We start from the raw sequence: 13,818 nt of genomic DNA, 5'->3' as shown, positions 1-13,818 counted from the left end.
TGATTCTTCATCTTTTTCTGCACCAATTGAAGGCTGAATCTGGTAGTCTAAGTCACCCAACTTGCCTTGTTTTTTGGCCACTTATATGGATGGGATGCATGGGCCAAGGCATTTCTTCCCACCTCCTCCCTGCTTTGGTGTCTTCTCTCTGGCAGTGGACACATGCCTCCCTGACCTCTGCAGCAACCAGACAGGCCCCTTCTCCTGGGCTCCAACTCACACCAGGTTCCTCAGTATTACTTCCTTCCCTTACCATTTAAGCCCTAGGGTGATAATAGCTTCTCAATGCTGCTAGTGTCTGGATGCCTCAACATCTCTTTTCCTTTCCTATAGCCCTGCCCACTCGCTATACATGGTCCTTGCATTTAAGTGCCTTCACCAGAAACATCTGCAGTGAATTGTTTCCAGCTGCCATCTGACTAACACAGTAAAACCTCTCCTGGTACATGCGTTTTGGGTTTGCATTTCGGCAACTTTTCTCATAATCCCCCCTTTGCTTGAAATCCCTTTCCTCCCATCTCTGTGTCAAACTGTCCTTCAAGGCCCCCTCAAATGCTATAGCTCCCAAGTAGCCTTCCTTAATCCCCACACCAGGGGAAATCTCTTCTTTCCTTGAACTCACTCAGCATATACTTGATAGTGATTATCTTTTTCTGCTTTAAATTATAGTGACTTACGTACTCATACATGTAGCTCTGGACAGTTTGTAAACTCTTTGAAGTCTGAACCCAAATCCAGGTCTGATATGTTTTTGTTTTTCTCTCTTTCTGTTTCTGTTCTACCTTTGCTTCCCTCTCCCAAAAGCACCTGAAACTAGGTTTGACATAAAATCAGTGTTCTATCATTCATTCTTATTACTACTTATTACTGCTTCTTGTTAATACTATAATAGATAACAGTTACACTATACACCTTAAAAAACTATGAAAATTTTGGAACAGGCTGAAATTACCCTTTGGTGATACAAATAATGAATTTATTGCACTTAAACTATGCAACAGTCATTTTTCTATGAGACACACAGTCACCCTTTGGTATTCCTGAAAGAGCTGGTTCCAGGACCACACAATGATACTGAAAACCTGCCTGCTCAAGTCTCTTATATAGAAGGGCATGGCATTGCTATAAAATTTACCCACATCTTCCTGTACACTTTACTTACTTATTTATTGTTTTTGAGAAGCTGAGACATACACAGAGAGAGAGAGAGAGAACAAAAGCTCCCCTCTGCCAGTTTACTCCTCAGATACCCATTATGGCCAGAAGTGGGCCAATGTTGAGATCCAGAAACTTAATCCAGGTCTCCCAAATAGGTGGCAGGAACCCAATCACTTGTGCTGTCACTCCTACCTCCCAAGGTCAACATTATCAGGAAGTTTGAATGTCAGAAACTAGAGCCTAGAATTGAACCCAAGCAGTTAGATGTGGGAAACATGTGTTTTACCCACCAGGCCAAATGCCTATGCCCTCCTGGATACTTTAAATCATCTCTAAATTTCTTACAATTTCTAATACAATGTAAATACAACAAAAATAGAAGTTATACTTTAGGGAACAAGAAAAAAAACAACCCCTTTATATGTTTAGTATGGACACTTTTTTTTTCCCCCAATATCTTCAAACTATGATTGGTTGGATCCATGGATATAGAACCTGCAGTATGGAGAATCAATAACATAGGATACAAGACTATATTCTTCTATTTTTTTAAAGATTTATTTTATTTATTTGAAATACAGAATTACAGAGAGAGGTAGAACCCAAGAGAGAGAGGTCTTTCATCCGCTGGTTCACTCCCCAAATGACGGTAACCACTAGAGCTGAGCTGAGCTGAAGCCAGGAGCCAGGAGTTTCTTCTGGGTCTCCCATGCCCGTGCAGGGCCCTAAGGACTTGGACCATCTTCTACTGCCTTCCCAGGCCATAGCAGAGAGTTGGATCTAAGTGGAGCAGTGGAGCAGCCGGGACTCCAAACGGCACCCACCGGCGCTGCAGGTCTGGGCTTTAACCCACTGCCCCACAGCACCAGCCCCACAAGACTATACTCTTATATAAAAATTTCCAAGTTATAAATCTGCTTGTTTCCTAATACTTTTCTTGGATATCAAAGAATTCATGGGGTCTGTCCTTATGGCACAGTGGGTTAAGCACGGCTTTCAATGTTGGTATCCAATATAGTAGCACCAATTGGAGTCCCACCTGCTCTGCTGCAGATCCAGCTCCTTAATAGGCCTGGGGAAGCAGCAGAGTATGGCCCAAATATTTGGGCCTCTGCTATCCACATAGGAGATCTGGAAGGCGTTCCTAGTTCCTGGCTTCTGCCTGGCTCTCCCCTGGCCATTTGAGGAGTGAACCAGCTATGGAAAATCTCTCTCTTTCTGTCTTTCAGATAAATAAAATAAATAATTCCTTTAAAAAGAAAAAAATTATTAAGGTCCGATATTCACCTGTAATTTAGGTTATCGACCACTAGGGATTGGATTCAAAAGCAGAGTTATCTTTTCTTCCAATGTTTTTAGTCTCTGCTCTGGGAAGTTCTAGAGAGTTTTCCCAAGAGTGGATATAGGGTGAAAAGCCTTCAACTAGCTCTCACTTGAACAAAGGGATCTAGTTTTCAAAAAGAGTGGAAATTATCTATTCTAGCCCCCTGCACTAAACATTACCACAGTGTCTCTCTCTTCGGTAACTAACTTTCTGCCATAACACCTCCACCAACTGGGAATTCACTTAACCACTTACCTAAACCATACAAGTATGTTTCCAGAACATTTTGTCTTATACTCAGCTAAAATCTTACTGCCTATCATTTCTCTGCTTGAAATAACAAAGAATAAATATAAATTGACACCCTCAAAATTGACAGTGGAAATGGTGATCACACTGCCACCGGTCTTTCTTCATGTTAAAACTATCCATTTCCTTTAAATGGTCTTTATATGACATGTTTGGAAAACCCATTCTGGTCACATTTTTATTTGTCAATATTCCTTTTCAAACATGATGCCTAGGACCATAAATGATTTTTCTGACATACTTTGCCCAGGGCAAAATATAATGATATTACAGTTGTCTCACCTTATGCACAAGGGGTACATACTCCTAGTGGATGCTGGATATTGTGAATAGTACCAAAATCTATATATAATTACTGTTCTTTTTCCTATATATGCATACTTACAATAAAGTTCAATGAGTAAGTTAATAAGTTAGGCACAGTAAGATATTAACAACATACCTAAGAATAAAAGAGAAAAATCATAACACTGTACTTCAATGAAAGTTATGTAAATGTGATCCCTCTCTCTCTTTGTCTCTCTCAACTATCTAATCAGAGCCTAGCCTGCTGGGAAGAGAGAGGGAAGCTATTTAACTAGAGCTAAACCTGCTGGGGTTTTATTAGAGCCTAGCTGGGCTTCAGGAAGGGAAATATCCAACTGCTTCATGTTCTGGATACCTGGTACTACTTAAAGGCAAGGGAAGGAGGCGAGAAGCATTTCTGCTGTTCACAGTGCAAGGGCACAACCCTCAGCAAGAGCACAGCCTCATCACAGGACAGGACTGCAGCAGGCTTCCCTGCCCTCTGCACCTAACCTCAATAGAAGGCCTCTCTACCTCATTCCTTGTTGCTCAGTACATCATGCTCACTTCCAACAGAAACTAGCAAGGCATACTGGAAGGCAAAGGCACAGTTAGAACTTACTGAATAAATATTAGAATCAGAGTCAGATATGGCATGAAAGTTGGAATTATCAGAACAGAGTCTCAAAACCCTTTAATTAATATGTAAAGGGCTTTAACAGAAAAAATAGACAGCATACAAGAACGTATGGCTAATAGAGGATGAAAGATGGAAATTCCAAGGAACAATCAAAAAGAAACACCAGAGATCAAAATTACTCCAACGGAAATGAAGAACATCTTTGGTAAGTTCATTACTAGACTTGACGTGGTTGAGAAATCTCTGAACCTGATAAAGATGACAATAGATAGTTCCCACACTGCAAAGCAGGGAGAAAACAGGTTGAAAAAAAGATGCAAGAGTTGTGGAATAATTACACAAGGTATAAAATGCACACAAAAGGAATACCCAAGGAAGAAAGGCTGAGAAGAAGAGATGCAATGTCTGAAGCAATAATGGGCATTTTTCCCAAGTTAATGTCAGACACCAAACCAAAGATTCAGAAAGCTCAGAGAACACCGACAAGGATAAGTGCATACAAAGCAAAACAAACAAAAAACCTGACAATAAAACCTCCTACAGCTAAGCATATCATATTCCAACATCAGGAAATCAAAGATAATCTTAAAAGAAGACAGAGGAGTAAAATACCTGATCTATAAAGGAGCAAAGATTAGAATTACACTTGACTTATAAGTAACCAGGCTAGGCTTTGGCCTAGCCCTGCCTTGACTATTTCAAGCATTTGGGGAGTGAACCAGTGGATGGAAGAGCTCTCTCCCTCTCTCCCCCTTTCAAATAAAATGACTATACAAAGTTTAAAAAATAGAAACTAAGACAATTGGCAATAAAGGAAAATGATAACAAATATCATATATAAAATCTAACTATGTTAGTAATCACTTTGAACAAGAATAGTCTACATACACTAATTAAAGGAACAGAGTAGCAAGCAAGATTCAAGTGCTTGAATCTCTGTTATCCACATTGGAAACCTGGTTGCATTCCTGCCCCTTGACTTTGACTCCGGCCCAGCAGGAACTGGCCACTGTGGGCATTTGGAGAGTGAACCAGTGGGTGGGAAAAGTCTGTGTGTCCACCTGTCTCCCTCTCTAGCTCTCTGACGTTCTCCGATTAGCTTCTGCTTCTGTGGTCTCTGCCTGCTTCCCCACCCCCCAATTCAACATCACAGTGGGTCAAAATACATGGAAAATGTGTTTTATGCAAAAACTTTGCATAGATTTTTAAAAAATTTGAGCTAAAACAAACTCCTACTTTTAATTCCACTTTCCCATGAATATTTTGAGGTATATTTATGTGTTGTTTTCAAAAAACCCACTTTAGATACAAAGATGTATATAAATTAAAAGAAAATGGATGAAGAAAGATATCGTATTGGGGCCAACATTGTCGTGCAGCAGATTAAGCTGCCACATCCCATTTTGGAATGTCATTCAAGTCCCAATCCAACTTCCTGCTCAAGTACCTGAAAGGCAGTGGAGGATAGCCCCAGCACTTAGGCTTCTGCCTTCCATGTAGGAGACCAGGATGGACCCTCTGATTCCTGGGTTTGACCTGGCCCAGACATGGCTGCTCCAGCCATTTGGAGGGTGAGCCAGTACATGAACAATCTCTCTGTGCTTCTCCTTCTCTCTGTCCTTCAAATTAATGAGTAACGAAGCAAACCCTTAAAAATAAAAGAATTATATAACATTTTAACACTAATTTTTTTTAAAAAAGCAGAAGTAGCTATATTGATTTCATACACAGTAGACTTTGGAGCAAAGAATGTTATCAGAGACAAAGAAAGGCATTACATAAGGAATGAAGGAACAAAATCTCCAATAAGACAAATTAACCCTTTGTGTATGTGCATAACAACAGAACATCAAAATGCATGAGGCAGAACTTCATGAAGCTTACAGCTGCAAAAAAAAAAAAATAGATAAATCTGCTATTAGAGTTGGAGACTTTAACACCTCTTCATCAGAAATGAATAGATGCAGCACATGGAAATTAGCAAGAACAATTTCCAGCACCAAAATCAATCAACTGGATATGATTGAGATCTATAGAATACTTTTTATCTAAAAATAGCAGAATACACATTTTGCTCAACTTCCCATGAAGCAGTTTCTTGAGATAGACCAAATTCTGGGTCATAAAGGAAGAGAAATCATAAACTATCTGCCCTCAGACCATAGGGAATAAAATCAGAAATCAATAGCAGAAACGTAGCTGGAAAATCCAACTATGTTTGCAGGTTAAACAACAATACATTTCTAAATAACACATTGATCAAAAAATAAACCTCATGGAAAATTTTTAAAATATTTCTAATTAAGTGATTGCAAAATTATTAAAATGTGATATGGCAAAAGTAGTGCTTAGAGGAAAATTTATAGTAATGAATACATACATTAAAAAGGAAGGAAGATCTAAAATGAATCATATATGCTTCCACTTTAGAAAGCGAGTAGATGAGTAAGTTAAAGCCAAACTAAACAGAAGAAAATAAATTTTTAAAAATGGACAAGAAATCAAAGAAGTTGAACTGGGAAAACAACAAAACCAAAATATAGTTCATTGAAAATACCTGTAAAATCCATAAGCCTCTAGCAAGATCAAGAAAAAGAAGAGAAGATATAAATTATTAATATTAAAGAAGAATTAAAGAAGAAGACATCACTAAAGATATTATGGACATTGAAAAGTTGATAAAGGAATACTACAAACAACTCTGTGCCCCAAAACTTGATAAACTATATGAAATGAACCAAATCACTGAAAGACAGTAATCTTCTACAAGGCATAAAAGAAGAAATAGACAATTTAAATAGGCCTATGCCTATTAAATAAATTGAATTAATAATTAATAACCTTTAAAACAGAAATAAGGTCCAGATGGACTAACTATTGTATTATACCAAAATTTTAAATAAATTATGTCTATTCTCTATAATTTTTTCCAGAAAATAGAAGCTGAGAGATTATTTCCTAACATTTTCTGAAAGCATTACTAATACCAAAACCAAATAAAGACATTAAAAGAAAGGAAAACTACAGAACAGTGTATCTCATGAGCATAGATATAAAAATCCTCAGCAAAATATTAGCTATGCATCATGATCAAGTGGGAATTACCCCAGGCATGCAAGGCTGTTTCAACATTTGAAAATCAATTATATAATCACAAATAAAAGAAGAAAAATATCAAGATCATAGCAATATAGATGAAGAAAAACCACTTGACAAAATCCAACAGTCATTCATGATAAGAAAAAAAAACCCTCAACAAACTAGAATGGAGAGAAACTTCCTCAACTTGATCAAGAACCCCTACAAAAGCCTTTTAGCTAACACACTTGATGGGAAACTTGTGACTTTCCTACTAAGTTTACCAACAAGCCAACATTGTCCCCTTCTACCTGTACTGGAAGTCCTAATCTAATTAAAGAAAAGGGTATAAAAAGCATAAGATTAGAAAGGAAAAAAATAAAGTTATTTTTGTTTGCAGATAACATGATCCTCTATGCATAAAATTGAAAGAATCAGCAGATAATCTCCTGGAACTAGTGAGTTATTGTAGCAAGGAATAAGGCTAACCCACTGAAGTAAATTCTGTTCTTATATTCCAGAAATGAAGGAATAGAATTTGAAATGAAAAACATTACTGTATATAATATCACTGCCCAAAATGAAATTCTTAAGTAGAAATCTAACAGAATGTGTATAAGATCTTCATAAAGAAACTATAAAATCCTTATGAAAACAAAGAAGAATTAAATAGATGGAGAAATATTCCATGTTCATGAATAGGAAGACTTAATATTGCCAAGATTCCAGTTCTTCCTAATTCGATTACAGATTCAATGCATTTCCAATGAAAATCCCAGCAAGTTATAATGTGAATGTCAACAAACTGATTTCAAAGTTTATAGGGAGAGAGTAAAGACTCAGAATAGCCAAATCAATATTGAAGAAGAAGTCAGAGGATTAACACTGACTCCAGGATTTACTGTCAATCTATATTAACCAGAGCTCTGTGATACTGGTGAAAAATAAGCAAATAGATTTAATGGGACAGAATAGAGTACAAAAATAGATGCATATAACTAGCCATCTGATCTCTGACAAAATAGCAAAGCAATACAATAGGGAAAACATAATGTTTTCAGCAAACAGTGCTGGAGCAACTGGACATCCACATGCAAAAAAATGAATTGCGACACAGACCTTATATCCTTTACAAAAATTAACTCAAAATATATCATAGATATAAATGTAAAATGTCATAAAACTTCTAGAAGATATCATAGGAGGAAACCTGAGTGGCCTTGGGTATGGCGATGATGTTTTACATACAACATAAAAGGCATGATTCATAAAAGAAATAATTAATAATTTAGATTTTATTAAAATTAAAAACTTCTGGAGCTGGCGTTGTGGTGTAGTTTGTAAAGCCACCGCCTGCAGTGCTACCATATCATATGGGCGCCGGTTCAAGTCCCAGCTGCTCCACTTCTGATCCAGCTCTCTGCTATTGCCTGGGAAAGCAGTAGAAGATGGCCCAAGTCTTTGGGCCCCTGTACCTACATGGGAGACCCAGAAGAAGCTCCTGGTTCCTCACTTCAGATAGGTGCAGCTCCAGCTGTTATGGCCAACTAGGGGGTGAACCAGCGGATGGAAGACCTCTCTTTCTTTCTGCCTCTCCTTCTTTCTCTGTGTAACTCTTTCAAATAAATAAAATAAATCTTTAAAAAATAAATTAAATTAAAAACTTCTGTTCTGAGAAAGACAATTTCAAGAGAACGAGAAACAAGCCACAAACTAGGAGAAAATGTTTGCAAAAGACACATCTAATAAAGGACTATTATCCGAATAAACAAACTCTTTGAACTTCACAATAAAAATTAACAATCCTTTTTTAAAATTGAGCAAAAAACCTGACCACACATCCCACCAAAGAAGTTCTACAGATAGCAACCATATTATATGTCATTAGTGAATTGCACATTGAAACCACAATGAGGTATAACTACACACCTATTAGAATGGCCAAAACCTAAAACTCACAATACCAAAAGCTGATGAGGATGCAGAGCAAGAGGAAATTTTTTTTTTAATATTTATCAATTTATTTGAAAGTCAGAGTTACAGAGAGAGAGGTCTTCCATCTGCTGGTTCACTTCCCAGATGGCCACAACAACAGTAGCTGTGCCAGGCCAGAGCCAGGAGCCGTGATCTTCATCCAGGTCTCCCACGTGGGTGGCAGGAGCCCAAGGTCATCATCTGCTGTTTTTCCCAGGCCATTAGCAGGAGCTGGATCAGAAGTGGATCAGCTGGAACTGGAACTGGTGCCCATATGGGATGCCAATGTCTCAGGAGGAGGCTTTACTGCTATGCCACAATGTCAGTCCCTACAAGAGGAACCCTTCTTCCTTGTTTGTGGGAAGACCAAACGGTAATTTTGCAGCCATTTTGGAAGACAGTTTGGAAGTTTCTGAATACTGAGCATACTCTCACTGTGTGATCCAGCAATTACTCTCCTTGGTATTTTCACAAATGAGTTGAAAACCTGCCCACAGGTACTCATGTCAACTTTGTCATAATTGCCATAATTTGGAAGCAACCAAGATGTTTTTCAGTTTGTGAGCAGATAAACCCTGGTGCATTCTGACAATGGAGTATTATTGAGCCCTAAAACGAAGTGAGCTATTTAGACAAGAAAAAAACATGCAGGAAACTTAAATTCAAATTGCTAAGTGAAAGAAGCAAATATGGAAAGAATACATACTGTGTTCTTCCAGCTTTATCAAATTCTGGAAAAGATAAGACTGTGAATACAATAAAATGATTAACATTTGTCAGGGATTTGTGGGAGAGGAATGACTAGGCAAAAGACAGAAATTTTAGGGCAGTGAAACTATTCTGAATGAGACTACAATGGAGAATTTGTGTCCTTATATATTTGTCTAAACCCATAAAGTGTGTGCTGGAGTAAACTCTAATGTGAACTATGAACTTTGGGTGATAAAATGTGGCAATGTAGGCTTATTGATTATCACAAATGGAATACCCTGTGCTGATATGATGGTGGCTAAAGAGGTTGTGTGTGTATGAAGATGAGGTAATTGAAGATTTTCTATACTTTGTGTCCAATTCTAATATGAACCTAAAACGTCCCTAAAATTTTTTATTAATAATTTTAAGCAGTACACTGTAACTTATGCCAGATATGCACTAATTGAACTTTCTATCAGTTAAGACTTACATTTGGATGTTTATGATGGAATCAAAATTCTAACAGAACTTAGAAGAACCTTTAAAAAAATAGAAGATGAATAAATTAAGTCTATTGATAGGCAGGTCAGGGCTATCAGCATAGCCCCATGAAGTCATCAGGGACCAATCCTCTTTCTATCTTTCCGTTCCACCAGCCTTAAAATGTGGCTTCCCTTTTCGCAGTTACCACACAATCCAAGATGGCTACTGGAAATTCAGTTGTTTGCATTCCTGGCAGGAAAAGAAAAAAGGAAGATGTGGGAAGGACATTAGGAGAAGCTTCCCAGTTGAAACAGTGCCTTTAAAAGTCTTTCCCAGAATAACTTTCCAAATACTTGTGCTTATATTTAATTCACAGCTCCAATCTAGAAGGGAGGTCATGAAATGTGATTTTATGGTTGGACATTTTGCTGTACCTAATATCATAAGTGTTCTATTACTCAATCAGAGGGCAATAATGAATATTAGGTGTAATTTTCATAATATCTGTATCTTTGTTTTATATGTGATTATAGGAATTATTTTAGAGTCACTTGCCCCATTCTAGTATGGCTATTTTTTTTTTCCTCTTGGAACTAATTATTTATCTTCTTTGTATTTATCTTCTTAAATTGTATGATGGTTTTGTTGAGGTTTTTTTTTAAAGTTTAGTTTGGATATTGGTCCAATTAGCTATCCTTTCTACCTTTAGGATATCTGAAAATTTGAAAATTATACCAGGATTCTGATAAAAGAGACTGCCTTTGAAGTTGATCTCAGTACAAAAGAATGCGTAACATCCAAGCCATATTTCTCCAGCTTTCTACAAGGATGTCATAAATTTTTTTTCAAATGCTTATTTAATGCCAGGTGTTCTATTTCATTTGTGTATATATATATATATATATATATAATACATATATATAATAGATGTATTAGAAATGGTGTTATATCTGACTTCAGAATCAACACTTAAGGCATTTTGATCTGGCTTAAGAGCCCACGAGAGCATTTTAGGCATGGAAAGCCAAGACACTCAGGCAAAAAATGTCCTACATGAAGGATCTCAGTGGGTCAGACCCCAATGGAAAGAAGTGTTCATCAAAGAAGGAGGTACTTTTCTCTGAAGGGAGGCAAGAACTTCCACTTTGCTTATGGCCTTATCTAAATACTGATGGAGTTTGTGGATTCAGAAGGCTTCCATAGCCTAGGCAGCTCATGTCAAGAGCCTCGGGTGATCACTGATGTCATATGTAAGAGTATTAAGTGCTAAATTCACAAGAGTCATTGTGCACTAACTCCCCAAGTAGGACCTCTGTCCTCAAAGAGTTGTATTATAACTATATATAAGTGCTCCCAAAGATGTGTCATTTGTGGGTACTTTGTTGAAGTTAATTAAGTTTCTAAAGAAGAGGAGAAGGAGAAGGAGAAGGAGGAAGAGAGGAGAGGACGAGGAGGAAGAGGAAGAGGAAGGGGAAGAAGAGAAATTAACTTCAAGATTCAATGACTTTCAACAGCTCTTTTCTCAACTGTTGAGGAACAGTGTTTTTTTGTTTGTTTGTTTTGTCTTTTTTAAAAAAAGATTTATTTATTTATTTATTTGAAAGTCAGAGTTACACAGAGAGAGGAGAGGCAGAGACAGAGAGAGAGAGGTCTTCTATCTGTTGGTTCACTCCCCAGTTGGCCGCAATGGCCAGAGCTGCACCAAGCCAAAGCCAGGAGCCAGGAGCTTCTTCTGGGTCTCCCATATGGGTGCAGGGGCCCAAGGACCTGGGCCATCTTCTACTGCTTTCCCAGGCCATAGCAGAGAGCTGGATCAGAAGTGGAGCAGCTGGGAATCGAACTGGTGCCCATATGGGATGCTGGCGCTTCAGGCTAGGGCGTTAACCCGCTGAGCCACAGTGCTGGCCCTTTGTTTTTTGATTTTTTTTTTTACCATGCAAATTGTTGAACTCTGTACCTAGTATAGAATTGGTCTTCCATGTACAAAGTTAGTAAAAAATGGATCTTAGTGGAGAATGGAACTGAGAATGGGAGAAGGAAGAGGAGGAGAGGTAGGAGAGTGGGTGGGAGTGTGGGTACGGTGAGAAGAATCACTATATTCCTAAAGTTGTACTTACGAAATGCTGATGTCTGTATTCCTTAAATAAAAGGTTTCTTTGGGGAAAAATAAACAAACAAATAAAAAAATAGAAATGTTATCTCCCCCCAAAAATAAATGGTGTTATAGAACATTCAAAAATATTCAGTTATGAAACTGAATGTCATTGCAAAGCTGTATTGGTCCACTTAAAGTCTAAAAGGATTAAAATGGTTGAGGATTATCTCTTAGTGGTAGGGTGACTGGAGAAAATTTTTCTCTACTTTTATGTCACCTGCATTTTCTTTGTAATTTTTTAAACTTATTTGAGAGATGGAGAGAGGAGAGAGCAAGAGAGCTGTCGAAGAGTTCACTCCCAAAATTTCCATTATATCCAGGGGCCTGAAGTTAGGAGCCAGACATGCACTCCAGGTCTCCCATGTGAGTGCCAGGGATCAACCACTTGAGCCATCACCTGTTGCCTTCCAGGATGCACATTAACAGAAAGTGGGATTCAGGAGCTGGAGCAAGGAGTCACTGGAGCAAGGAGTCACTGGAGCAAGGAGTCAGACCTCCAGACTCCAATGTAGGATGTGGGCATTCTGTCTATTTAACCGCAAGGCCAAACACCCACCCCTTTCATCTGAATTTTCAGCAGTGTATTGTCTATTATACTTGTGATAAGAAAAAAAACCTGGCCAGCGCCGTGGCTTAACAGGCTAATCCTCCGCCTTGCGGCGCCGGCACACTGGGTTCTAGTCCCGGTTAGGGCGCCGGATTCTGTCCTGGTTGCCCCTCTTCCAGGCCAGCTCTCTGCTATGGCCCAGGAAGGCAGTGGAGGATGGCCCAAGTCCTTGGGCCCTGTACCCACATGGGAGACCAAGAGAGGCACCTGGCTCCTGGCTTCGGATCAGCACAATGCGCTGGCTGCAGCGGCCATTGGAGGGTGCACCAACGGCAAAAAGGAGGACCTTTCTCTCTGTCTCTCTCTCTCTCAATGTCCACTCTGCCTGTCAAAAAAAAAAAAAAAAAAAAAGAAAGAAAAAACTATACAAATAACTGATCAAAGGAAGAAATACATTCTTCTGAAAGCTGTATGAAGAATAGTTTTTTAAAATGTAAGACTGAAGACTAGAAGTTTAGAAAGAAATATATTGAAGTAACTCAAAAGGAATATGAAAAGAGCCCTACTTAGGACAGTGACAGCTGAGGGAGAGAGTAGATGAATCAAGAGATATTTAAGAGGTGATCATTCGACGTGGAAAGAGAAGGAGGACCTAAAGTGGTTCCTAGCTAAGTGTGAGTTCCAATTTAGAGTGATCTTTAATTAATTAAAGCACTCACTTGAGCTTTTTATTTTATTTTCCCAATTTACAATATAGAGATGAGGTAAATAAAGAAATAAATTACTTTTGAGGAGAAAATGATAGGTCAGTTTCTATGGTTATGTAACAATCCACCAAAAAACCTAGTGCCTTAAGTACAAATCAACACATAATACAACTCACATACATCATCTGCTGGGGAAGAGTTCAACAAAGTTCCATTTGCTATACATCACATTAGCTCGGGGTGGCTTAATGTCAGTGGTCCCAACCACTGGTCCTGTTCCTCTCAAGGACCAAGATTTATTGGAATATGCATGCAGCCATTTATTTTTTAAAGATTTAATAACTGATTTATTTGAAAAGCAGAGTTACAGAGAGCGACAGGGAGGGAGAGAGAGGGATCTTCCATCCACTGGTTCACTCCCAAAATGGCCATAGCAGCCAGGCTAAAGCCAGAAACCTGCAATTC

Source organism: Lepus europaeus, chromosome 10, assembly GCF_033115175.1.
Source record: "Lepus europaeus isolate LE1 chromosome 10, mLepTim1.pri, whole genome shotgun sequence".
Taxonomy (NCBI): Eukaryota; Metazoa; Chordata; class Mammalia; order Lagomorpha; family Leporidae; genus Lepus; species Lepus europaeus.
The sequence above is the reverse complement of the archived record's forward strand: the minus strand, read 5'-3'. Positions refer to the sequence as shown.